A 25,233-nucleotide genomic window follows, 5' to 3' on the forward strand; every position below is an offset into this window, starting at 1 on the left:
TTCCCCTATGTTCTCACCTAATGTACCTTCCACAAGAGCCCTACTCTGCTAACAGACCTGGATCCTGCCATCAATGAAACAACAATTTGAAAACATTTCCACTTACATAAGCAAGGGAGGTGAACGTCCACAGTTAGAAGTTGGCCTAGGGAGGTTTTGCTTTAACTGCTACAGGGTGCTGTTGTCTTTGTTCTGAGAGGTAGGATGAAGCCGTTTTATTTATTTTGAGAAGGCAGAAAGCCAGGAACACATAATTGAAAGGAAGTTTCTGTGCTGGCATATTATTATTCTAACTAAGATGGTAACAAATAAATTGCAACTTCCTTTTGTTTGAAGTGGTGGGCAGGAACTGGAGTTGAACATTTTACACTCATGAAATTGCCAAGTGACAGCTACTTTCACAATTCCTTTTTTGAAAAAAGGCCTATAAATTAGCACTCTTCTAGGCATATGTTTCATTACATAATTGTCTCACAGAATTATACTGTGCATGTGACTAATGTCTCCAGATTTAGGGGAGACCCATTGTGTTCCTGCTCCCCTTCATACCTCTGAGGACTCTCAGAGGGCTTATGTCTTTTAACTGTTTTTATACATTTATTTTTTGGGGGGGGTACAGAAAGAGAGGGAGACATAGAGAATTAGAGAATCCAAAGCAGGCTCTAGGCTTTGCGCTGTCAGCACAGAGCCTGACCTGGAACTCGAACCCACAAACCGTGAGATCATGACCTTAGCCGAAGTCAGACGCTCAACTGACTGCGCCACTCATATGCCCCAGCTTATGTCTTTTCTGGTCACTCTTGTTCTGATTTTCCACTTCTGAAATTCTTCTTTTTGCTTTGCATTTTGCCTCTCGTGGCTGTTCTCTATCCTCTAGCCAACATGTGCCCCAAAGCATCCCATTTTCCTTGATTTCTCAAAAATACCACTGGTGTTGTCTAGAAGAAATACTTAAGTGGAAAAAAGGAAGTAGCACAAAGGTGGAGCTTACTTACATCATAATGGTGGAGAAAATTTTAAATTAGATATTCGGAACACTGTTCTTAAACTTCATTAGCCATTCCTACCACTGGAAGTATTTTGGGGACTGACTTCACTCTTCAGTATCCATGGTCTCCTGCTATACCACTGATTACTTCCCATTTCCTCCTCAGTCTCCTTCTGCTAGTCAGTTCTTAGAATATTACATTCCCTCCAAATTTAGGCCACTGTTTATCTTGTCCAAATTTCTATCATGCCCTAGGACTGTCACTCCATAATTATAATGACAAACATCTTTTGTTCATTTTTACTAAAAAAGATATTTATCTCCTTAAAAGTAATTTAGTTTTTCAAAAACTTTTATTTTAGAACAGTTTTTATATCTAAAGAATAATTGCAAAAATTGCAAAAACAGAGTTTCCATGTACCTTGCCCCTAGTTTTCTTATTAACATCTCACATCAGTATGGTTCATTTATCATAATCAATGAACCAATATTGACATATGACTATTAAGTCTATACTTTATTCATATTTCCTTAATATTTTCCTAATGTCCTTTTTTCCCCTAAATGCCAGGATGACATTCAGGATACCACTTTACATTTCAATGTCTTGTCTCCTTAGACTCTTCGTAGCTGTGACCATTTCTAAGACTTTCTTTGTTTTTGATGACCTTGACAGTTTCCACGAGTAATGGTTGAGTATTTTGTAGAATGTCCCTCAGCTGAGATTTGTCTGATGTTTTTCTCCTCAGTAGACTAGAGTTATATATTTTTTGGAGGAAGACCCCGGATGTAAGTAAAGAGTGATTTTTTATTAATATGGCTTATCAGTGTTGATGTTGACCTTGATCACTACTTATCGCTAATAAATGTACAAGTGAAGTAGCAATGGCATGAGAAGAACAGCATGGTAATCAGGGGTCATATATTTTGAGAAAGTGAGTCCTAATCACCCACCATTTAAGCTATCTAGACTAGTAGAGATGCTAGCTGAATAAAGGGGATTAAGAATAAGAAGTAGAATTTTTCACAGAACCAGAACAAACAATCCTAAAATTTGTATGGAACCACAAAAGATCCCAAATAGCCAAAGCAATCTTGAAAATGAAGGGGAAAAATGGAGGTATCATAATTCCAGATTTCAAGTTATAGTACAAAGCTGTAGTAACCAAAATAGTATGGCACTGGTACAAAAATAGAGACATAGATCAGTGGAACAGAATAGAGGGCTCAGAAATAAACCCATGATTATATGGTCAACTAATCTTTGAGAAAGGAGGTAAGAATATGCAGTGGGAAAAAGACAGTCTCTTCATCAAACAGTGTTGGGGAAACTAGACAGCTACATCCAAAAGAATGAACCTGGATAACCTTCTTACACCGTACAGAAAAATAAACTCAAAATGGATTAAGGACCTAAATGTGAGACCTAAAACCATAAAAACCCTAAAAGAGAGCACAGCCAGTTATTTCTCTGACGTTGGCCATATTTCATTTTTCTAGATATGTCTCCTGAGGCAAGGAAATAAAAGCAAAAATAAACTCCTGGGACTAAGTCAAAATGAAAAGCTTCTGCATAGCAAAGGAAACAATCAACAAAACTGAAAAATAACTTACTGAACAGGGGAAGATATTTGCAAATGATGTATCCAATAAAGGATTGGTATCCAAAATAAATAAAGAACTTACACAATTCAACACCCAAAAGAAAAATAATTCAATTAAAAATGGGCAGGAGACATGAACAGACGTTTCTCCAAAGGAGACATCCAGATAGCCTACAGACACATGAAAAGATGTTCGTTATCACTTACTGTCAGAGAAATGCAAATCAAAACCACAGTGAGATATGATCTCACAACTGTCAGAATGACTAAAATGAAAAATAAAAAACAGCAAGTTTTGGTGAGGATGTGGAAAAAAAGGAGCCCTCTTGCACTGTTGGTAGGAATGCAGACTGGTGCAGCCACTGTGGAAAACAGTATGGAGGTTTCTCAAAACATAAAAAATAGAATTGCCGTATGGTCCATAGAATTCTACTGCTGGGTAAATACCTAAAGAATACGAAAACACTAATTCAAAAGGATATATGCACCCCTATGTTTATAGTAGCATTATATACAATAGCCAAGATATGGAAGGAGTCCAAGGGTCAATCAATAGATGAGTGGATAAAGAAGATGTGGTGTAGATATATACAATAAAGTATTTCTGAGCCGTAAAAAAGAATGAGATCTTGCCATTTGCAGTGGCATGGAAGGATCTAGAAAGTATAATGCTAAGTGAAATAAGTCAGAGAAACACAAATACCATACGATTTCACTAATGTGGAGTTTAAGAAACAAAACAAATGAACCAAGAAAAAAAAGAGACTAACAGAAGAACAGGCACTTAGCTATAGAGAACAAACAGATGGTTATCAGAAGAGAGGTGGGTGGGGATGGGTGAAATAGGTCAAGGGATCAAGAGTACAGTTAGTTATCTTGATGAGCACCGAGCAACTTATAGAATTGTTGAATCACTCTACTGTACACCTGAAACTAATATAACACTGTATGTTAACTACACTGGAATTAAAATAATAAACAAACAAATAAATAAAAGAATAGGAAGTAGAGGAAGGTGATAAGAATCAATTGTGTTTTGGGGCGCAGTTGGTTAAGCGTCCGACTTCAGCCAGGTCACGATCTCGCGGTCCGTGAGTTCGAGCCATCTGGGCTGATGGCTCAGAGCCTGGAGCCTGTTTCCGATTCTGTGTCTCCCTCTCTCTCTGCCCCTCGCCCATTCATGCTCTGTCTCTCTCTGTCCCAAAAATAAATAAACGTTGAAAAAAAAATTTAAAAATAAAAAAAAGAATCAATTGTGTTTCAGGGTGCCTGGGTGGCTCAGTCGGTTAAGCGTCCAACTTCGGCTCAGGTCATGCTCTTGCAGGTCATGGGTTGGAGCCCCGCATTGGACTCTGTGCTGCCAGCTTGGAGCCTGGAGCCTGCTTCGGATTCTGTGTCTCCTTCTCTCTCTCTGCTCCTCTCCTGCTTGTGCTCTGTCTCTCTCCTCATACATAAATAAACATTAAAAAAGAAAAAAAAGAGTCAGCTATGTTTCAAGGACCAGCTGCAGTGGCAGAAGCTATAGTTTGTTCCACCAACTTTCTTCATCTTGTAAGTTTTTCCAAGGAGGAAAGACCAATTAGAATTCTGGAAGAGTTCTTCCCAGATGAGGTAAATTCATTATGTGAAGCAAATGGATTCAGGCAGCGTGAGAAGTGGATTATAGTGGATGCTGTGTTTTGCTATTTGGACTGTTGACTAATCAATGTAGATGATACAAAGCCCTCTCCCCTGGCCTCAATTAGGGATATCTCAGAAGGGTCATCCCAGCTTCAGTATTCCTTGTGAAATTGTCTTAGGCACCTGTGGCAGCTGTATTGTTTTTCTTCTTTCCCAGCTGTCCAGTCCTGCTTCTCTTACTCCCTTGGAGATGGTGTTCTGTGGAGCACTTCCCAATAAGCCACCTGCATGCAAATCTCTATCTGGAAGTCTGTTTCCTGGGAAACCCAACCTCTGACACACAATGAAGAGACCTGAGGATATACAAAATTATTTTAGCATGTCTCAACATTCTCTCTACTGTATTACCTTAAACCTTAAATGGTAGGAATAGTGGGCTGAAGAAAAGAAAATAAAGATGGCATAGGGAAAAGATGAAAGGATTGGAGCCTTGTAGTAAGAGTGAAACAGAAGTCAGAAGACATAATTCATAATGGACTGAGCAGTACTCCGAGTCTTAGAAAGAGATAAAGTATGATGGAAGTCATCCTGGAAATTATTGAGGGGATTGGAAGAGAGTAATACTGAGGTGCTGTATGGACGAGCTTGATGAAGAAAGGAATTATCAGGTTCACTTTACACTAAACTAAATGTGTAAATGCTAATCAGCACACAACGTCTTGGTGGGTTTCTATTTCCTGTGAGGTCTCAGTCTGCCTATTTTTGCAGTGTGAAAGATTCTAGATGGTCTTAATGGGAGGATTTCGGTCCCATCCTACAAAGTGGGGGTGGGGAGGTAGGTCAGCTGGTGGAGAAGTGAATAGATGGGATTTTTAGTTTCTGTTTTGTTGCTAGAGGTTAGGATGACTTAACTGTTGCTTATATCACACTTTCTTCAAGTTAAGAGAAATGCTGTCCTGTCAAAGTGCCAGAGTCATGCTGTCCCTCCTAATAGATCCCAAGCTGCTGGAAAATTCAGTGGAGCTCTTCTCTGTCACTTGAATGATGGCACTTCAAATGATGGATTCTTTTCCCCTTGGTCTCACTGTCATAGTGATCAGTTTTTCCTGATCTGAGAGTCTTTGTCTGGCAACTCAGTGTGCTAATAGCAAATGAAATTGATCACATAGATGTGTTATGTGCTATTCAGCTAGTCTGTGATCTTTGGGAGGCAGGGTTCTACTATGTTCATTGCTGGTTGTCCAGCCCTCTGCTAGATCTTGGCTAAGAGTAGGTGCTTAATAAATTCATTGTATGACAGAGTGAATTTTGAGCAAATCACTCAGTGTCTAAGATCTTCTGTTTCCACATCTATTGAAGTGGTAAGAAAAGTCTCACTTTACTTTCATTATCTATGCGAAAATGTTTTAATACTTAAAAAGAAGCAATCACATGTAAAATTAAGTCCATTATAAAAAGCCCTGAATCGAATGATTTAGATTTAAAAAGGAACATCTAGCCCACTCTCTCATGCAGCATAGATTTCCTTTCTGTTGTATGCCTGACAAATAAGCTTCTGCTTAAGTAGTTCTAGTGCCTGTAACCCAGTACATCCTCGTGAGCCCTAATGTTAGAGGTCTGTAGGGCAGCAATACATGAAATTTAATCCTAGGATCAGTAGCATCAGCCCAACCTGGGATTTTGTTAGAAATTAAAAATCCCAAGCTGTATGCCAGACCTGAATCAGAATCTACATTTAACAGGCTTTCCCAATAATTTATATGCATATTATAGTTTGAGAAGTATTGCTCTAGAGTTTTTTTGTTTCTTTGTTTTTAGTATTGATTTGAAAGCTTAGTTTTATACTATCCACTTATTAGTCTCAATTTAGTTTCTTGCAACTTTACATGAGTCTAGTCTCTAAGTTATTCCACATGGGAACTGTTCAAATCTTTGAGGCAGAATCCAGGTTGTTTGTTGGCTGGACTCTTTCTAAATTGCGCAAGGCTGGAAACTTTCCTGTCCTGAGCTTTCCCATGGTCCCTTTGTTCTGTAGAATTGTTTCAACAAGAATATCAGAGCCTGCAACTGAAGGATTTATGAAAGCAAAGGCAGGCTACCTCATCCTTTTGCCTGTGGAATGGAAATGAGCAAGAAAGAACAATTGAGCTGATTGTTTATACATTCAATCCTTAGGGCATATAAACAGGATGCAACCACTTATCTCGCCCTTATTGATTGTTTCCTATAGATTGTGGCATTTTCCTAAATTTTGTATCTTCTTAGGGATAGTTCTTCAAACTCAGTGTTCTTTTTTTCTAAACTAAAAACACCCTGTTCGTTCAACTGCCTCTTGCATGGCTGGGTTGAAATGTAAACTTTTTGAGAGAAGGGGATGAAGGCTTACTCGTGTCTTGTTTGTTTGTTTGTTTTTAATTTCAGGTTAAATCACTGCTTAGCACATAATATGCTTTTAATAAGTAATCTTTGGATACACAAATGAATTAATGAGTGGGGGAATGTGGTTGCAAGACCTTGGTTGTCATCTTTACAAAACACATTAATGTGTCACTTTATCTGACAAGATGTGGCATCATGGATTGGACAGAATACTCCACATGTTGCACGACTATCTGAGAACAGTGGTATTATTAATTCCCCTAATTTAGAATTGATGCTGAGATGAGCTCAGCCTGATCATGACAAAAGAGACTATGACTGCCATCATTATGGTGGTTTGGGTTTAGAAAGCCAAAATATACATCTACAAAGTTGATTCAACTTATCAACAAGATGGAATTTGCTTTATATGACATTTTTAGAGTTCTTTCCTTTTGGACCTGCGGGGCTTTCCAACGTTAGGAAGGCTAACTGCAGAGGTCTTTTTCTCCTTCTCCCTTCCATCACTCTTTGCTTCCTCGTTCCTCTAACTGTATCTGAAGCTACTTCCCTCATCTGAAATCACTTTTTGTCTCAGTATCACTATGAAAAAGACTATGAATAGAGTAGTAAATGCAGAGTAGATGGATAAACATAATGATCCAAGAAAGATGATAGTGAAATATGACATTTGCTGGTGTTGGATATAATAACCGGTAGAAACAGAGGAATGGGAAAAACAGACTGGCTCCTTTGCCATGGCAACGATGAGTGCATTTATTATATAAACAGAAGGAGGAAAGGCAATTATTCGGTCCCTGTGCTTTTCTCTCCTAATCCTCCAGTTCTCCTGTTTTTAGTTTAGATTCTCAAAAGATGGTAGCCAGTTATCTTGCAATGACATTGATCATTTCCTTCAATGCCTGAGATGTGCAGGAATACACTTGACTTCCCAATATTTTATTATTAAAAATAAATACATCAAGGATTTCTTTAAAAGCTCATCAAAGGGTAGCTTGTGTTCTGTTTCATCAAGCATTGAAGCATGCCCTCTTTAAAAGTTTGTATCTTTATTTTGATACAATAAACTTATAAACAGGAATCAAGGTACCATTTTCTTTCCAATTCAGTATCATTAGAACATTGCCTGATTCATTCATGTATGTCTCAGGGATAAATGGTCATCAGTGAGTGTCTGACAGGGAAACACTAAGTGATTCTAGTTTAAAAGGAAAATCAATGTGCACTGAGTAGCAGTGCTTCAAAGATAGTTCAAAAAGGTACTTTTCAAAGGTACTATGTCAAAATGCACCTGGTGTCCCAGGTACTGGTGGGAAAAGGAAAGTTATTAAATGCTTATGATAGTGAAACAGTGTGTTTTAGGAGCTAGGAAATATGGGAAAATAGATGGCAAACGATATACAATCCACACAGTGAGTTTCCCAAAGAGAATGGCTGTGTTTTCACAATATTCTTCCCTTTTTTTTTTTTAACGTTTATTTATTTTTGAGACAGAGAGAGACAGAGCATGAATGGGGGAGGGTCAGGGAGAGGGAGACACAGAATCTGAAACAGGCTCCAGGCTCTGAGCTGTCAGCACAGATCCCGATGTGGGGCTCGAACTAACGGACCGTGAGATCATGACCTGAGCCGAAGTCGGCCGCTTAACCGACTGAGCCACCCAGGCGCCCCTATTCTTTCCTTTTTGAAGGAGGTGTTGCTAAATTGAAGTGTGCAGAGTTTCATTTAATATACTTTCCAAATAGTATCTAGAATTTGCAACATGAACTGTAGGATAGGTAAGCTGATGAGGCAAGAGTCCTAAAAATAAACCAGATTTCTGGGTACAAATATTAGCCCCACTATTTATTAGTTTTGTGTGACTTCGGATAAGATACCTAATGTCTCTGAGTCATAGTTTCCACAAATGTACAATCAGGACAGTAAGTCCTACCAGAGAGGGGAATTGTCAGATTTAGCAATTAACCTATATAATGCAGCCAGCTGAGCACCTGGTATATGATAGGGCTTCAAAAATAGGAACTATATTTCCATTCTCATTGTCACTTTAGTTCAGATCTTGGGAATGTCTCCTCTGGGCATTCTAGTAGCTTCCAGTTTTCCTTGTCTATAGTCCTCTCATTTGTCCATTTTTGCTTACTCATTAGTATTTATATACCATTTTCCATACAATCTTCTTTAACTTATACTTAACATTGTACCATGTCCCAATTTCCAGAGTAGAGTTCATATTTCTTAGCATAGCATTTAAGGACATCCGTGATGTGACTCCAAATAACATCTCCTTTATAAAGACCTTGTGTACTATTGTTCATTTCCTCTTCATGTCTTGAATTTTTTTCTCTCCATAATTTTACTCACTTCCCCCCTCTAACTACAACACTTTCCATTTTTACATATTGGAATCCTATTTATGCTTTAAATTCCAGCTTCAATGCCATACCATCCATGAAATTTTCCTTAATCCTTTAGCCAGAAGTGATCTCTCTACTGAAACTGCTTAACAATTCTTTATATTAATAGTAAATGCCTATGCACTTGCATAATGCTAAGCTCAACAGATACTTACAATTTGGATATTATGTAACCTGTCTAGAGTAGTTGACAATACAAACAACTCCCCGTCCATTTTCTTCTTTTGACTTCCAAAAGCTGGGTTTCTTACTTCCTCTCTGGCTTCCCCTTCTCAGTCTTCTCGGTGGGTGTATTAGTTTCCTAGAAGTTGCTGTGAAAATGTACCACAAACTGGATGGCTTAAAACAACTTACATTTATTATTTCCCAGTTCTGGCTTCTAGAAGTCAAAATCAAGATGTTGGCAGGTCCATGTTCCATCTGAAGTCTCTAGGGGAGGATCTTTCTTGACTCTTCTAGCTTCTGGGAGCCCCAGACTTTCCTTGGCTTGTAGCAACATAGCTCCAGTCTCGGACTGAATCTTCACATCTTCTCTGTCTGCAACATTCTTTTCCTGGTGTCTCTACTTTCTCTTCTTTTTTTTTTTTTTAATTTTATTAAAAAAAATTTTTTTTTTCAACGTTTATTTATTTTTGGGACAGAGAGAGACAGAGCATGAACGGGGGAGGGGCAGAGAGAGAGGGAGACACAGAACCAGAAACAGGCTCCAGGCTCTGAGCCATCAGCCCAGAGCCTGACGCGGAGCTCGAACTCCCGGACCGGGAGATCGTGACCTGGCTGAAGTCAGACGCTTAACCAACTGCGCCACCCAGGCGCCCCTCTACTTTCTCTTCTTATAAGGGCCTCAGTCATACTGGATTAAGGCCTATCCTAGTTGAGAATGACCACATATTAATTTGATTATATCTGCAAAGACTATTTTCAGATAAGGTCACATGTACAAGTATTAGGTGTTAAGACATAGCTTTCTGGGAAAAACAATTTTACTGATAACAATGGGGTTCCCATCTTTTACCTCTTTTTAAAGTATTAGGGCTCTTCAGAGTGATTTCCTAGGCTTCTCTCAGCAGTAATTTAAATAATGACAAAAACTAAAAGAAGTTTTTAGCACCCAATATGGTGACTCTCAAAACCCAAGAATCCAAGTAGGATGCTCAAGATATAGTCTTCTGATGTATTTTCCTAGACTACAGCTACTTTCCCTTAGCTTTTCCTTTCAAAGCACATTTACGATGGATTCTTTAAAAAAATTCAATGAGTGTTTTTTTTTTTTAATTTTTTTTAACGTTTATTTATTTTTGAGACAGAGAGAGACAGAGCATGAACGGGGGAGGGGCAGAGATAGAGGGAGACACAGAACTGGAAGCAGGCTCCAGGCTCTGAGCCATTAGCCCAGAGCCCAATGCGGGGCTCAAACTCACGGACTGTGAGATCGTGACCTGAGCCGAAGTCGGACGCTTAACCGACTGAGCCACCCAGGCGCCCCAATGAGTGTTATTTTTAAAAAAGAGAAGAAGAGAATTTAATAAGTCAACATTGAAAATGTGAAAGTTATATGAGATAGATATGCAGTGGTCCTCACCTTTTTTTCCTTCACGTAGAAAACAAGAAATGATTCCCCACTGGGAGCATCATTGTTATGGACTACTGAATTTTTTTCTCCTCCAACATTTGTATGTTGAAGTCCTAACCTCCAATACCTCAGAATTTGATTGTGTTTGGAGATAGGGCCTTCAAAGGGGTGATTAAGTTGAAATGAGACCATTAGGGTGGACCATAATCTAATCTGACTGGTGTCCTTATAAGAAGAAATTTGTACACATTTGGAGACACCACCCAGAATGTTAATACAGAAAAGATTAGAGAGATGAAGGTGGGGTTTGATAAGGAGGGGAGGGAGAGAAGGAGAGAAGAGGAAAAGAAGAAAGAAGAATGGAAGAAAGACCAATTTGTTGGTATCATTTGTGTCATGCTGAGATTCGACTACCCCTGCTCATTTCAACTACATAAGCAAATAGATACCACCCCTTCTCCCCATACCCTTTTTCTCCTTATGCTGATTTGGGATTCTGTTAACTTGAATGCAAAGCATCTGACTAACCCATCTTTCTTACCCGTTTTGGTTCTTTTGTTTACATCTTCTATTGAGGTGGCATTGAAATCTTCAGCAGTATGGACATTTATCTGACCTCTCACAAAGGTAAGTAGGTGGAAAGGTATAGTTCCAAGATTTATCACCAGATTTACCTGTGATTTATCCACCACAAAAATTCCTGACTGCTCTTTGTGTGATCAGTATCTTGAGTTATGAGTAGCCTTGAGGAGGAGAATGCCCTGAAACTCTTTTTTGCAGCCTTCATGGGTAGACGCTCCTCCTATCCCTAACTGATGCTTTTCTCAAACCTTTTGGAATAGAGCATCAGCCCCTAAACTTTATTGCACATTGAAATCATCTGGGAAGCTCTTAAAAATCCTTAAGTCAGACATCTGCTTTGCAAGAAAGTTTGGCAGTTTCTTATAAAGCTAAATATAATCTATCATATGATCCAGAAATTCCTAAGTATTTACCCTGTTGATTTGAAAACTTATATCCACACAAAGCCTCCATGTAAAATTTATAGCAGCTTTACTCATAATCAACAAAATCTGGAAACAACCAGATATCCTCCAGTAGGTGAATGGATAAACAAATTGTGGCACATACATATAGTGAAATACTATTTAGTAATAAAAAAGAATAAGTTATCAAGTCACTCAAGATACAGATGAATGATAAATGCATATGTGAAAGTAGGCAATCTAAAAAGGCTATATACTGTATGAGTTTATAGCACATTCTTGAAAGGCAAAACTATAAAGACAATGAATGGATTAGTCATTATTGAAGTTTAGGGAGGGGGAAGGTTGAATAGGTGAAGTATCCATGAGCATAATGGTGGTGATAACTTTCTGTGTGCTACCGTAATGTTGGGTACCTGATACTATGCATTTGTCAAAACCCATAGATCTCTGCAACACAAAGAGTGAACCTTAATGTATGTAAATTAAAAAAAAATCATTTGGGAGGTCAAGGGATCCCAGGACGGAATATAGAATATGACAAAACAATCTAAATATGTTACAAATGTATGAACAAAACCTCACTGCCAGGATTTGAGGAAAAGTACATTGACCTAAATAGCCTTGGAAATGAGTGGCAGCAACTAGAAGCCCAGAGGAAAAAGGAATTGTACATAAGCACTCTAGTCTGGTTGATGAAGTTTCCCATGGGGGAATGGACTAGCAGTTCTGAAACCAATATACACATATACCAGAATTAAACAATTAAGTAAATGGGTATTAGGAGCCTACAGGTAGGCAAGAGGAGAGGCAGGAATGATCCTCTTGGTTCTTGATAAGCGTTAGAGATATTAGTATGAATTCTATGGTATAGGTGTTTATATATAGAAATATTTATAGATATGTATCTATATGGGGATTAGCTATATGCACGCATATTTTTTTTGCTCTGTCAGATGAAAGGGCTTAGAAACAAGGACACATACATACCCATATGTTTATTTCTAATACTATTGTCCAATGAAAGGAACCAGGAATCCTTGGATAAATGGCTGACTATAGAGGAAATACACAAGATGAGCCTGGAGCATCTTATGGTGCCAGAAAGTATGGAAGTTCCAAAAAAAAAAAAAAGAAAGAAAGAAAACCAAACAAAGGAAAACAACCACACACACAACAGTTCCCAGTGATGGGGTGTACCAAAGGGAAACAAGAGCCAGTGAAAGGAGTTCCTAACGACCAAAAATGGAGCAATGTGAACAAACAAAATAAATAAAATGGCACTGGATTCTAATCCAGAATATAAATAAATATCTATGAATCTATATTGATACAAATAAATGCTTAAATCAATAAATAATCGTGGCAGAAATAGATCAATTTCCCATGCAGAACTCCAAATAATTTATGTAAATCCTTTGTCCTCAAGGAGGAGGAGCCTGGGGTGCCTGGGTGACTCAGTCGGTTAAGCGGTTCAGGTCATGATCTTGTGGTTCATGAGTTTGAGCCCTGTGTCGGGCTCTGTGCTAACAGCTCAGAGCCTTGAGCCTGCTTCGGATTCTGTGTCTCCCTCGCTCTTTGCTCCTCCCCTGCTCAGTCTCTGTCTCTCAAAAATAAATAAACATTAAAAATTTTTTTTCAAGGAGGAGGAGCCTACTTCCCACTTCTGAAGTGTGGGCTGTGCATGTGATTTTCTCCCAGAATACAGGGTGGAAAGGAAAACAAACAAGTACCTTTACAGCAGAGAAGCCTGATAAATAAACACTGTGTCTCTCAGGTGATCAAGGTCAACATTAACAGTGATAAATCATATTGATAGTATGTACTCTTGACATGATGTGATGAGAGTAACACTTTCCCTCTGTGGTCTTCCTCCCTATATAACATAGAAGCATAGTCTCATCATTAGAAAAACATTAGACAGACCCAAACTGAGAGATGTCGTACAATATACCTGACCAGTACTCCTCAGTACTATAAGGCCATCCAAAACAGGAAAATTCTGGGAAATGATCCCAGCCAAGAAGAGCCCAAGGAGACATGCTAAAATGTATTGTGCTATCCTGGATGGGATCCAGAAACAGAAAAAGAGCATAAGGTGACTAATGGAAATCTGAATAAAGTATAGATGTTAGTTTAAAATTATGTATCAGTATTTCAAGATTGAGTCATTGACTGTGACCAATACACCATACTAAAGTAAGATGTTAATTATAGGGGAGATCAAGTATGACATATATGGAAACTCTACTATCTTTTTATTTTTTAAAAAAATTTAATGTTTATTTATTTTTGAGAGAAGGGGAGAGAGAGAGAGAGAGAGAGAGAGAGAGAGAGAAAACATGAGCAGGGGAGGGGCAGAGAGAGAGGGAGACTCAATGTCAGCAGGGAGCCTAATGTGGGGCTCAGACTCATGAACCCTGAGATTATGACCTGAGCCAAAGTTGGACGCTTAACCTAATGAGCCACCCAGATGCCCTGGGAACTCTATCTTTACGGCTTTTCTTTAAATCTAAAATTCCTAAAATAAAAACTTTTAAAAAATATCCTTTGCAAAGTTTTACCTCTACCAATTAAATCAGTATTTCTGGGGTGTAAGCCAGGCATCAGTATTTTTTTTTTTTTTAAGATCCCAGATGATATCAATGTGCGGCAAAAGTTTGGGAAACTCTCTGGTAGGAGAAGTCTCTGAGGCCGGAGGCTATTATATTTTGGCATTAATTCACTCAAAATGTTCTGAACTAAATAAAAATGTCGAGTGTTGCTTCTATTTTATAGCTTTGTGAAGTTGAATTTTTAATGAGTGTGATAAAAATAAAGTACTAGAACAAGTTGCCCATTTGAACACCACTTGACGTTACACTATTAGATACTGAGCCACTAAATGACCAGTGTATCAAGCTGGTCAAGATTACAAGTAATATTATATCTTAAAATAAAATTTCTCTTGTAATTTTCCTGCAATTGAAATGAAAAATGACATTCACATGTACACACTTTGCTCTGCCTGGTCCCTGGCCCCTCCACCAGAGAATGTCTATATGCTCTAGTGGACCCACAGCCCCATCCATATTTCACCCTTTTTGACCTGTTCCGTGCCCCTAGAGGCTGTCTGTGGACTGCAACACCCAGGGCCCCTTGCCCTTGATTTCCAGTTGAGTTCAGGCAGGATGGAGGAGATAGATGTGGTCTTTTTAGCTTCACTCTCTCCATTCTTCATCATGGCAGGCCATGGCTGCCTTTGTCCCAGATCCAGCTCCTGTTGTCTCCCGCTCTCACTTGGCTCCAGAAACACTGTTCCCTTTCCCCACCCCTTCAGGCCCCAGAAAAGTAATGGCTTCCTGCTGTGGCTATTTCTGGGTAACTCATATCCCCTGTTGGAATTTTTATAATTTTGCCCACACCTCTGTAAATAGTCACTTGACTGAAGTACTTTTCATTTAACCCCTCTAAGGGTGCCATGTGCTTCTTGTCAGAATTCTGAGTGATACAATCAGTGTATTGTCTACTCTTTCTTCTTGGGAATGATGACCGCCTCCCCCCACTTTTTTAACTTGACATAATATACTGCTTACTTCTTTGGCCTTAAAAATGCTCTTTATTTTGTAAAATGATACTGATAGTAGAGAGCATTATTTTCCCTAAATCCTTTCTTGGCAAAAGAAAAAGTTGGCAAGCCTGTGCTGGTTCATCACACATTTTTGAAATTTCATTTGTGAAATTTCATTTTTGAAATCCAGAGCCTGGGAACCATTGATCTAAGTGAGTGTTTGACTTTGAAACATGAAGGGAATTCAGCTGTATTTCATCTTACCACAAGAATCTTACAAATCTGGGGCAAGTGGCCAATGTGAACGATGTCAAGGCAGGCACTCAAGTTTAGTTGTTTACATAACAGGGTCTCAATCCTGGTAAAGAGGGAAATAGTATCAGGGGAAAATAGAAGGAGGTTTAAAAGCCAAAATGGTTGTTTTCTGCATGTTTCAGTATTGCATTTCACTGTCCCTCCAACGGGGGAAGCAAGAGAGGAGAGGGAAAGAGCGCACCTGGAAGTTTAAACAAGACGTTTACAGGACTTTTCCATGAAGTTTGAGTGACTAAGAACTTTTATGTTCACAGATCCAGAAACGTTTGTATTTGCACTAATCCAAGTCCTTTTTATTATAAATAATTGCAGAAGCTCATTTATAGATGACTCCATCACTAAGCAACAGGCTTTGGATGTTTGTATTTGTTGGTGTTTTAAATTCAATGTGTTTCATAATGTCAAGTACAGCCAATTTGTAATTGAAACAAAATTTCCAAAGTACCCAACGTTTGGGCAGGGTAGAAGAACATAGGGCGTTATTTATCGTAGTTCAGTCTCCTTGACTTTAAAATTGTTCTTTGTTGGGAATGTAATATCCTCTTTTGTTGTGTCATATCACATTTAATTTTGACTGCAGAGACATTAACACATGACTTTTTTAGCTTTCGTCTGTTTAAAAATATATTTTTTGTTTATGTTCTCATTACTTCTTTTCTCTGTGTTTAGCTTGAGAAAAAGACACAAAGTAGTCTTTTGAAATTCATTCTTTCCTTTATGCACTTTTAAGAAGGAATTTAAAAGGGCCAGATAGCTTAGTCATAGAGAGAATTTTTTTTATGCAGTTATAATCCAAACAGAAGCTACTGTCCATATTTCATGGAAGAAGAATTGGCGAACCCAATAATTTTATTTCTCTTTACATTTCTACTACTGAAACAAATTAATAGAGACTTTAAACACTGACTTATTTCTTCTTTTATCTGATAGTAGAACCCACTGATGAAAAACTGGGGAACGATCAGTAGCCATGTTTCCCACCTCGGGGAGAGACATAGTAAAAAGGAATGAAACCCACTCATACTGAGCAGCAGAGAGAAGAGATGGAGAAGGCTAGTGGTAGTTTTAGAGTTCATGAAGACCAGCTACGTGTCTGCTCTTCTGGTTGTTTAGTTGCTCAACTCTTCCTGATTCCATGAAATAAAAATGCCCATTCTTGGCTAAGCTATTATATTGAGTCAGCCATGCATAACTTGAATTAGCTTAAGCAAAAGGAGGGAATTAAGGAAAGATCTTGAGGCAGAGTTGATCAACTAAGCCTCATGAAGGCGGGAGAAAGCTCTCTGGGAGGGACTCAGAGCCGTGGTCCAAGAGGTGGGTACCATCAGGATTCACTTTTCCCTCATGTGACCCCTGCCCCTCTTCTGCCCGGACATCATGCTCTCTGTGGAGGAATGTTTTGATACATTACTTGCTATGTTTTTCCCCAGTACTCTTCGTTTATTTTCCCTATAACACTCTTTCATCGTGGGCATTTTTTTGTGTCCATTGCCACAGGAGATGTGATAATAGACTGTGTCTTGAGTCTCAGAAACACAGACTGGGAGTGAATTCAGACTCTGAAGACTAAGAGAAGTATCCTAAATTAGGGGAAAAGAAGAAAGCCAAGGGTGAAACAAAGAGAGCTAAGTTGGTACACCGTTGAGAAAGAGGCCCTGCATACTGTTAATGAATCCTTCACTAATCAACACCCTGTGAGTGTCTATGTTGTTTGGTGTCTTAAACTGAATGTGTTTTATAATATCAATTACAGCCAATCTATAGTTGAAACAAATTTTTGAAGTATCCTATGAAGTTTATATCTGAGGACTGAGCTCGATGGGGGGAGCAACAGACACTCTCAATGTGTGGGAGAACCCTAAGAGTGGAGAGGATCCAGAGTAGAAAGAGTGGTTGCCCTTTATCCTAAATAGAACTAGGGATGGAGACAAGACCCTAATGGCTCGGCAACTTGGGATAGCATGGGGCAGCATGTCTGTGCAATGAAGGCAGTCAAATCTGAAGTAGCCTGGCAGAGTTCCAACTTGACTCAGTGAGGTGTAGGCACGGTAGCATCATTCCTGAGAATAGCATGGGTGTGCTTGTGGGTTAGAAAGCCTTGCCAAGGTGGCCATAGCCCAGGTAGTGGTTGGAGAATATTTCTCGATTCACTTCAGAAAGGCACTAGGGGCAAGCAGGGAGAGCCATTGATCCTGAAGTGACCTTTGGCATGGACCCATGTAGATCAACATCTGAAAAACAGACAGGATGAGGAGTCCCATGTGAAATTCAATACCTGACCAAGGATCAGAGCTTTTGCTTATATTGGGCCCAGCTGATGTTTCTCTTACTGTCTCCTGCTTAGAAGTTAGAAGAGAAGTTAAGGGGAGAAAAGAGGAACCTGAACTCATTGAGGTTTGGTTTCTATCCATTGGTAAAACAGGATATCACTGGAGAAATGGAGTTCAGTTGCATACAAAAATTGTCACACTTGCTGAACACCTGCTTGCGTGGCCTGATTTTCAAATTATGTCTTCTCCCCCAGGCTGAGATCTTCCATGTGGCAGAGAACCTGGCTGCTGGAAGCTGCCGCTCACAGCCACACTTATTCACTACCATAGGAGGGGAAAATGCTGCTGAACCCTTTGACGCCCACCCCTTGATCCTCCCGACCCAACTTCTGTTTGAAAAGCTTCAGAGATCAATGTTCACTACCCTTCTATTGGTGTTCCCACCCCATAGAACTGTGAGATACTATGACAAATCCTCCTTGGGTTTAAGTCCCTATGGACCTTAATGGAAAGTGGCCAGTATTTCTGATAGCCTCGGTGATTGGCACACACATACTATAAATGAATTTTCACATAGCACAAAGCCATGTGCTAGGTGGCCTCTGAAGCCAGGATGCTGTAGCAGATCCATGTGCTTGGAATCCGAGGGGCAGCAGTTCGCCACCAAAGGAAATACTGTGACCAGAGGAAGAGAAAAGGGGGAGCTGGCTGGTAAAATAGTAAGTCTCCCCCACAGTCTGTACTGGGTAGCTATCTAGTAGGACCACACTAATAAAGGTTTCCTGGGGATGCCTGGGTGGCTTAGTCTGTTGAGCATCCGACTCTTGATTTTGGCTCAGGTCATGATCCCCGGGCATGGGATTGAGTCCTGCATTGGGCTCTGCACTGAGCTTGGAGCCTGCTTGTGATTCTCACTCTCCCTCTCTCTGCCTTGCTCCCCCACCTTCTCTAAAATTTAAAAAAGAAAAAAATTAAGGTTTCTTAATGTCACATCGATATGATGAAGGTAAGTAAAATAATTAATAAGATACTGTGTCTTTTATGGCCCATTGGTTCAGAACTAGAAACTGGGCTCTGAAACAGAATAGAACAAAACAACATTGACAACAAAAACACTTAGCCTTTTCATTGTAAATGTGTATAAACTCTGTAGCAGTTCAACGATGAGATTTGGCTTATAGGCCATGAATGGGCCTGGTGGTTTTTGCGCTCAAATCTCATTATATGCCTGCAGAGAACAAAGTGCTTTGTGCTATGTGAAAATTAGTTTATAGTATGTGTGTACCAATCATCAGGATTATCAGAAATACTGGCCACTTTTCTTTAAGGTCCGTAGGGACTTAAATCTGAAATGCATTTCTATGAAAACTTCATTTCGCTGCATAATTCTGAAATGATTCTAGCCAACTGTTTATTCATAGCAGCCTTTTCAGGCAATAGTCTAGGAGTAATTTCTCTACATTTCTTCTCCTTCTCCTTGTCCTTCTTCTTTTTTCTAAGTAGGCTCCACACCCAGTGCAGAGCCCAACATGGGGCTTGAATTCACAAACCTAAGGTCAAGACCTGAGCTGAGATCAAGAGTCAGATGCTTCACTGACTGAGCTAGCCAGGTGCGCCACAACATTTATTTTCTTAACTTGAGTTCTTATTATATTCTTTCAAATGCAAGGAAATAATAATTACTTTGGCTTAAGTATAAAGTCTGGAGAATTTTGTAATCTCTTTTACACCCTGGTACCATTTCTGATAAGGAGGTAAATAGATGATAAATATATGAATATAACACTGTGTATCCTGACAAAAATACTGACAATGCAAAAAAATAAATTCCTTGAAGAAAAGTCCTATTTTAATCCAAGCTCTGGTACTAATTTTAACCTTGGAGTTAAGTAATTTGTATCCTTGGTACTAAATTGTAAGCAAACAATCCAATTAACTTGCCTTTCAACTCGAAACAGTTTTTTGATCACAGCTGAAATAGCTACTATGAATTTCCTTGCTGTTATGTAGCTTTTTAGGCATTCAGGATAATAACATTTCCTCCACATTGGAGCCAGTAGCATCCAAGGACAAGAAAAAGTGTTCCAACAGATTAGGAGCCTAAATGAGTTACAAACTGGGGCAACTGCCCAGTGAGCAACAGCCAACAGTAACTGGGCTGCCCTGGGCTTTAAGGTGTATCTGAAAGGATCTAGATCTTGGGAGTCATTTCCAAAGAACATGTAATCTCACACAGATATTTTCAAGTAGCTTTTTTTTTGGGGGGGAACTATAAAGTAACATATGATTATTCTGGATCACTTGGAAAGGTAAAAATTAATGACTAAACAAACTCATCAATTTCTCAATCGAAAGATACCTCCTGGTAACATTTTGTCATGTTTCTCCTCATTTTTCGTGTGAATATATATTTTAAAATTCGTTGAAATTATATTACATATATAATTTCTATGATATATATTCTACAGAAATTTAGAATAAAATTTCTTTCTGGTATGCAAATTTTAAATAGTACTATATAGGTAAATACTCATTGTACAGTAATTATCCATAAAATAAAACATTTTTTGCTTTTGTTCTTTTTAATGAAACAAATTGAAAATATACAATTTGTCTATTTTATTTTATTTTATTTTATTTTATTTTATTTTATTTTATTTTATTTTATTTTATTTTATTTGTTTCATTTTAGTTTTTAAGTTTATTTATTTATTTTGACAGAGTGCACATGCACCCATGAGCTGGAGAGGGTCAGAGGGAGAGGATTCTTAAGCAGTCTCCACTGGTCGGCCCAGAGCCCACTGTGGGGCTCCATCTCACAACCATGAGATCATGACCTGAGCCAAAATTGAGAGTTGGACATGTAACCAACTGAGCCACTGTGGAGCCTCAAGCCTCTTCTGTTTTAGTCCAATGCATATTCATTGAGAAATCCAAGATACTGTGATAAACTTTTAGGGGATAGAAAACCAAACATTAATAATAATACATCATTTGCCCTTAAAGGCATTTATGTAGGTATATACACAACTAACTGGGTGATGATAAAATGGACACAAAATAAATTTCTAAGTGATCATGGACCATAGCTACCATAGCTCCAATTGGAGAGCTTATAGGGAAGAGTCAATTTAGTTGGATCTTGGAATATTGGCTAAGATTTCGCCCAGCAGATGGATGATGGTAATGGGTGATGGTTGAAAGAGGGGTGCTGCGGAATGGAGTAAGAACATTTAGGATGGGACAGCATGAACAAAAGCAAGAAGTGGAAAAAAAAATGCAAAAGTGTGTTTAGGTAACTAGGAGTTGTCTTTCATAGTGGGAGAAAATATTGGTCAATTAAATCTCAGAATGAATTTGAATACCAGAGTGAGTTTAATCTTTAAATTGTAGGCAGAGGAGAACCACAGATACTTCTGAGCAGTCCATAAAATGATGAAGTCTGTATCTTAAGAATATTTTGTAAGACCTAAAATTCCTACACGGAATGATATATGGCCATTTGGGTGTAGGTAGGTGTTCAGGTAACTGTTTAGAAAATTTAGAAACTGTTTAGATATTTAGAAAAATATCTTTTTTTAAAAATGTAAATTGTAGATATGCTTTTGTTTTTCTCACTGCACCCCAAGAATACTTGTTTAGAACTCTTAGAAGAGCATAAGGGTGGCGACGGCGGGGAGGCAGGAAGGGGAAAGGCACCAGCCAGCAGCCGGGCCAGCGCTGCTCAAGTTTCACTTTTAGTCTGTGGGTTTGCTTCACCAACCCGCGCGAGCTTTCCTGGGATAAGTAGCGTTAGCGGGCAGGGAAGAGCTGGGCGCTGCACGGGTGGAAATGACGGATGGGCCTCGGAAAAGAATGAGCACGGCTTCCCATCTTAGCTCCTACCACTATCCTGGAAGCTGCCAGAATTCTGGAGTGTATTTCCCATCGAAAGTGTGAAAAAAATCAATGGACACCCCAGGAATGGAAGGTGGTTTGCAGACGTGTTACCTTGGAAGCACTGTTTGAACCAGAAAGCCTTCCTGTAGAACCATACCGTGGGCCACTCAACCGACCCTTGGGTAAACTCTAACTGCTGTACCCACACACCATCCCTTATCAGCTTGAAGAAGCCAGTAAGGTCATCATCCCTGTTCCCTAATGGCAGTAAAGGTGGCCGAGGTGGGTCCCTGGATTCACCACAGCAGAGTGAAGCCAGCATCTCAAAACTGGGAGTTCATTCCTGGTCCATCAAGGCTGTGCAAGCTGACTATACAGAAGAAGCAATCTGCAACTCCAGAGGCTCTGGGAGACTGCAGCCCTGCTTTAGTCACTCCAGAAGCTGACTAATCCACGCATGGCAAAAGCCTGAGGAGTCGATGGTCTGGTGGAACAAATAGACTGTCCATATTTTCTATATCTGTTTCCTTACTGTGATGCACTGTCACCCTTTGTCTCTCGCTGTTATTGTGATTCTTGCTCTACTTTTCACCACAGAATTGGCAGAGGCCACCCTGGCCAGCTGGAGTGTGATGAGAGGTTTCTGATAGCACTCACCTTCCCTTTGTGGATAGGATGCTTCGTTGGTACCAACATGAAGAATCAATGGCCCTGGGAGGCTAGAGACTTAGTTGCCTGCAAACCTTATAGTGGAACAGAATACCCCAGTCCTACTACTGGGGTTTGGCTCCACAAAAGCTCAATTATTGGGAAAAACTGTCTTGCCCAGTGGGGCAGAAAGTCTACCATCTCTGTTAGGAACTTGACATGCCTAGAGCAAAGATTTTATAACTCAACCACCTGGGAAACCCAATGGTGGGGGTCCCCAGAGCATCTTGAGCCAGATCCCCACCCCCTGCCTAACTTCTCTCATCTCCGAGAGGCCTGGGACAATGTCCACACAGGTATCAAATGGCAGGCCACAGGTGGACTATACTGTATATGTGGAAAGACAGCCTATCCAGTACTTCCTTCAGGCTGGTCAGGGTCATGTGTGCTGGGAACTATTAATCCATCTTTCTTCCTGCTCTCACTTGCCAGAGGGGAACATTTGGGAGTCCAAGTGTATGGGGACAGGGAGACTCAAAAGAAATGACATGCCTTATAGCAGTGCTAGGAATTGACCCAAGGGACACAAGAGTGCTGATGCATAGGGGCACATGTACCCCAATGTTTATGGAAGCACTTTCAACAACAGCCAAATTATGGAAAGAGCCTAAATGTCCATCAACTGACGAATGGATAAAGAAGATGTGGTTTATATATGCAATGGAATACTACTCGGCAATGAGGAAGAATAAAATCTGGCCATTTGCAGCCACATGGATGGAACTGGAAGGTATTATATTAAGTGAAATAAGTCAGTCAGAGAAAGACAGATATCATATGTTTTCACTCATAGGTGAATCTTGAGAAAATTAACAGAAGACCATTGGGGAGGAGAAGTGGGAAAAGAAGTTACAGGGAGGGAGGCAAACCATAAGAGACTCTTGGATACTGAGAACAAACTGAGGGTTGATGGGGAGTGGGGGAGAGGGGAAAGTGGGTGGTGGGCATTAAAGAGGGCACTTGTTGGGATGAGCACTGGGTATTGTATAGAAACCAATTTGTCAATAAATATATTTATATATTTAATATAATATTTCTATATAAATAAATATATTTATTTATTTATTATTATTTTGTAATGTATATTTATTTTTGAGACAGAGAGAGACAGAGCATGAACAGGGGAGGGTCAGAGAGAGAGGGAGACACAGAACTGAAACAGGCTCTGGGCTCCGAGCTGTCAGCACAGAGCCCGACGCGGGGCTCGAACTCACGGACTGCGAGATCATGACCTGGGCTGAAGTCGGACGCTCAACTGACTGAGCCACCCAGGCGCCCCAAATTATATTTAAAAAAAGAGAAAAACAAGAAAAAAGTAACAAAAGCACAATGGTAAGTGTACTTGGAAGAGGCACAGGAGCCAAGTGAAAGAGCCCCCAATGGCCCAAACTAGAACAATTTGAATAAAATATTAAATAATGTAGTATATTGTATTATAACTGAAAGTATAAAATATATACCATGAACTGATACTGATATAAATAACTGACTGAATAAATTTTAAAATGGGAGAGAATAGAAAAATCTCTTGTGTGGAATTCCGAATAATTTACATAGACACACCCCTCTCAGGAAGGTGGAGAATAACTCTTCAGTTTGTAACTATGGACTAAATATACTGACTTCCTTAAAAAGAGTACAGTATGGAAATGGGGAAAAGAGTGACTTAGCAGTGGAGAAAGCTGAAAAACACCTACAGCCAGATGATCAAGGTTAAAACCAACAGTGGAAAATCATGTTCATAGCATATACCTTTCATATGATGTGATGAAAATGACACTTTAACTCTGTGGTTTTTCCTAAACCTCAAGCCCACAACTCCAGTTTAATCATTAGAAAAATATCAGCCAATCCAAAGTGAGACACATTCCACAAAGTACGTGACCAAAAAATATATGACTGAAAAAGTGCTCTTCAAAACTGTCAAGGTCATTAAAAGCAAGAAAAGCCTAAGAAACTTTCACAGCTAAAAGAAAGCTAAGGAGACAAGATGACTATATTAACATGGTATCCTGGATAGAATCCTGAAAAGGGACATTAAGTAAAAAATGTTAAAAACCTAAATAATGTAATGACTAGTGAATAAGTAATCCATCATATTGGGTTTCTTGGTTGTGACAAATGTACCATACTAACACAAGATGTCAACAATAGGGGAGACTGGTTATGGTGTATATGGGAACTCTCTGTGCTGTCTCTAACTTTTTTATAAAATTAAAATCATTCTAAAATAAAAAGTTTGTTAAAGAAGTAAAAAAAAAGAAGAGCATAAGAATTTACTGAAGTATTTTAATGTCTAAACTTCCTTATTAGGAGTATTTGTTTTCTTATTATTTATAACTTGACAACATAATGTTCATTTGTTCTGTATATATTTGTTCCCTATGTCTTTCATAAAATCATTTATTCACTCAAAAAACATTTATGGAGCAACTTTATGAGTAGAATATTGTATTATATAATGAGGATTATAGAAACTGTCTTCTGGATAATTTGGACTAAATTCTGGGCCTGGAGATAGCATTTTAGTAGGAGGAGTTTTGAATATCATTCCTTTCAAGATAAAATTACTAGCATTTCTAATAGCTAAACTTCACTAGTTGATACTCATTGTCCTGTTTATTAATATTTGGAAACTCAGATTTTCTTTATTTGTTCTTCAGTCTCCTTTCTAAATGTTTAAAGTGTTTTTCTTTTTTGCTTTTTACTACTAGAGTATTCCATATCTCTTTGACATTACTAATGGGATATGGAATATATAATCAATATCAAGGTAAATTTGCTAAATACCCCTATACCCATAGATACCAATGGTTCCTGTAGAGTACTGGTGCCCCAAACTTAAAGGATTTATGTACAATTAATGTGAAAGTTACAGCAGATCATATACATTATAAGCTGTCAAATTACTTAGTAGTTCTTTGGCTGAACTGAACTCATTAAAGTC

General features: G+C 39.0%; 1 protein-coding gene across 7 annotated transcripts in view; it reads left to right on the top strand.

Annotated features, from left to right (window-relative positions):
* LEPR (leptin receptor) overlaps window positions 1–25,233 on the top strand; it is a 155,007-nt gene that overhangs the window by 31,850 nt on the left and 97,924 nt on the right. For 2 of the 7 annotated variants that reach the window (XM_045035966.1, XM_045035969.1), the window contains exons 1-3: window positions 10,497–11,205; window positions 16,927–17,123; window positions 17,954–19,309. The exons of 1 other annotated variant lie outside the window; for it this stretch is intronic. The gene's annotated coding sequence lies outside the window, so the exon portion shown is untranslated. Of the gene's footprint in view, window positions 1–10,494; window positions 11,206–14,028; window positions 17,124–17,953; window positions 19,310–25,233 lie in introns of those variants that run through there. 4 more of the 7 variants (XM_045035972.1, XM_045035973.1, XM_045035967.1 and 1 more) reach the window with 4 other exon arrangements.

Source organism: Felis catus, chromosome C1, assembly GCF_018350175.1.
Source record: "Felis catus isolate Fca126 chromosome C1, F.catus_Fca126_mat1.0, whole genome shotgun sequence".
NCBI classification, from domain to species: Eukaryota; Metazoa; Chordata; class Mammalia; order Carnivora; family Felidae; genus Felis; species Felis catus.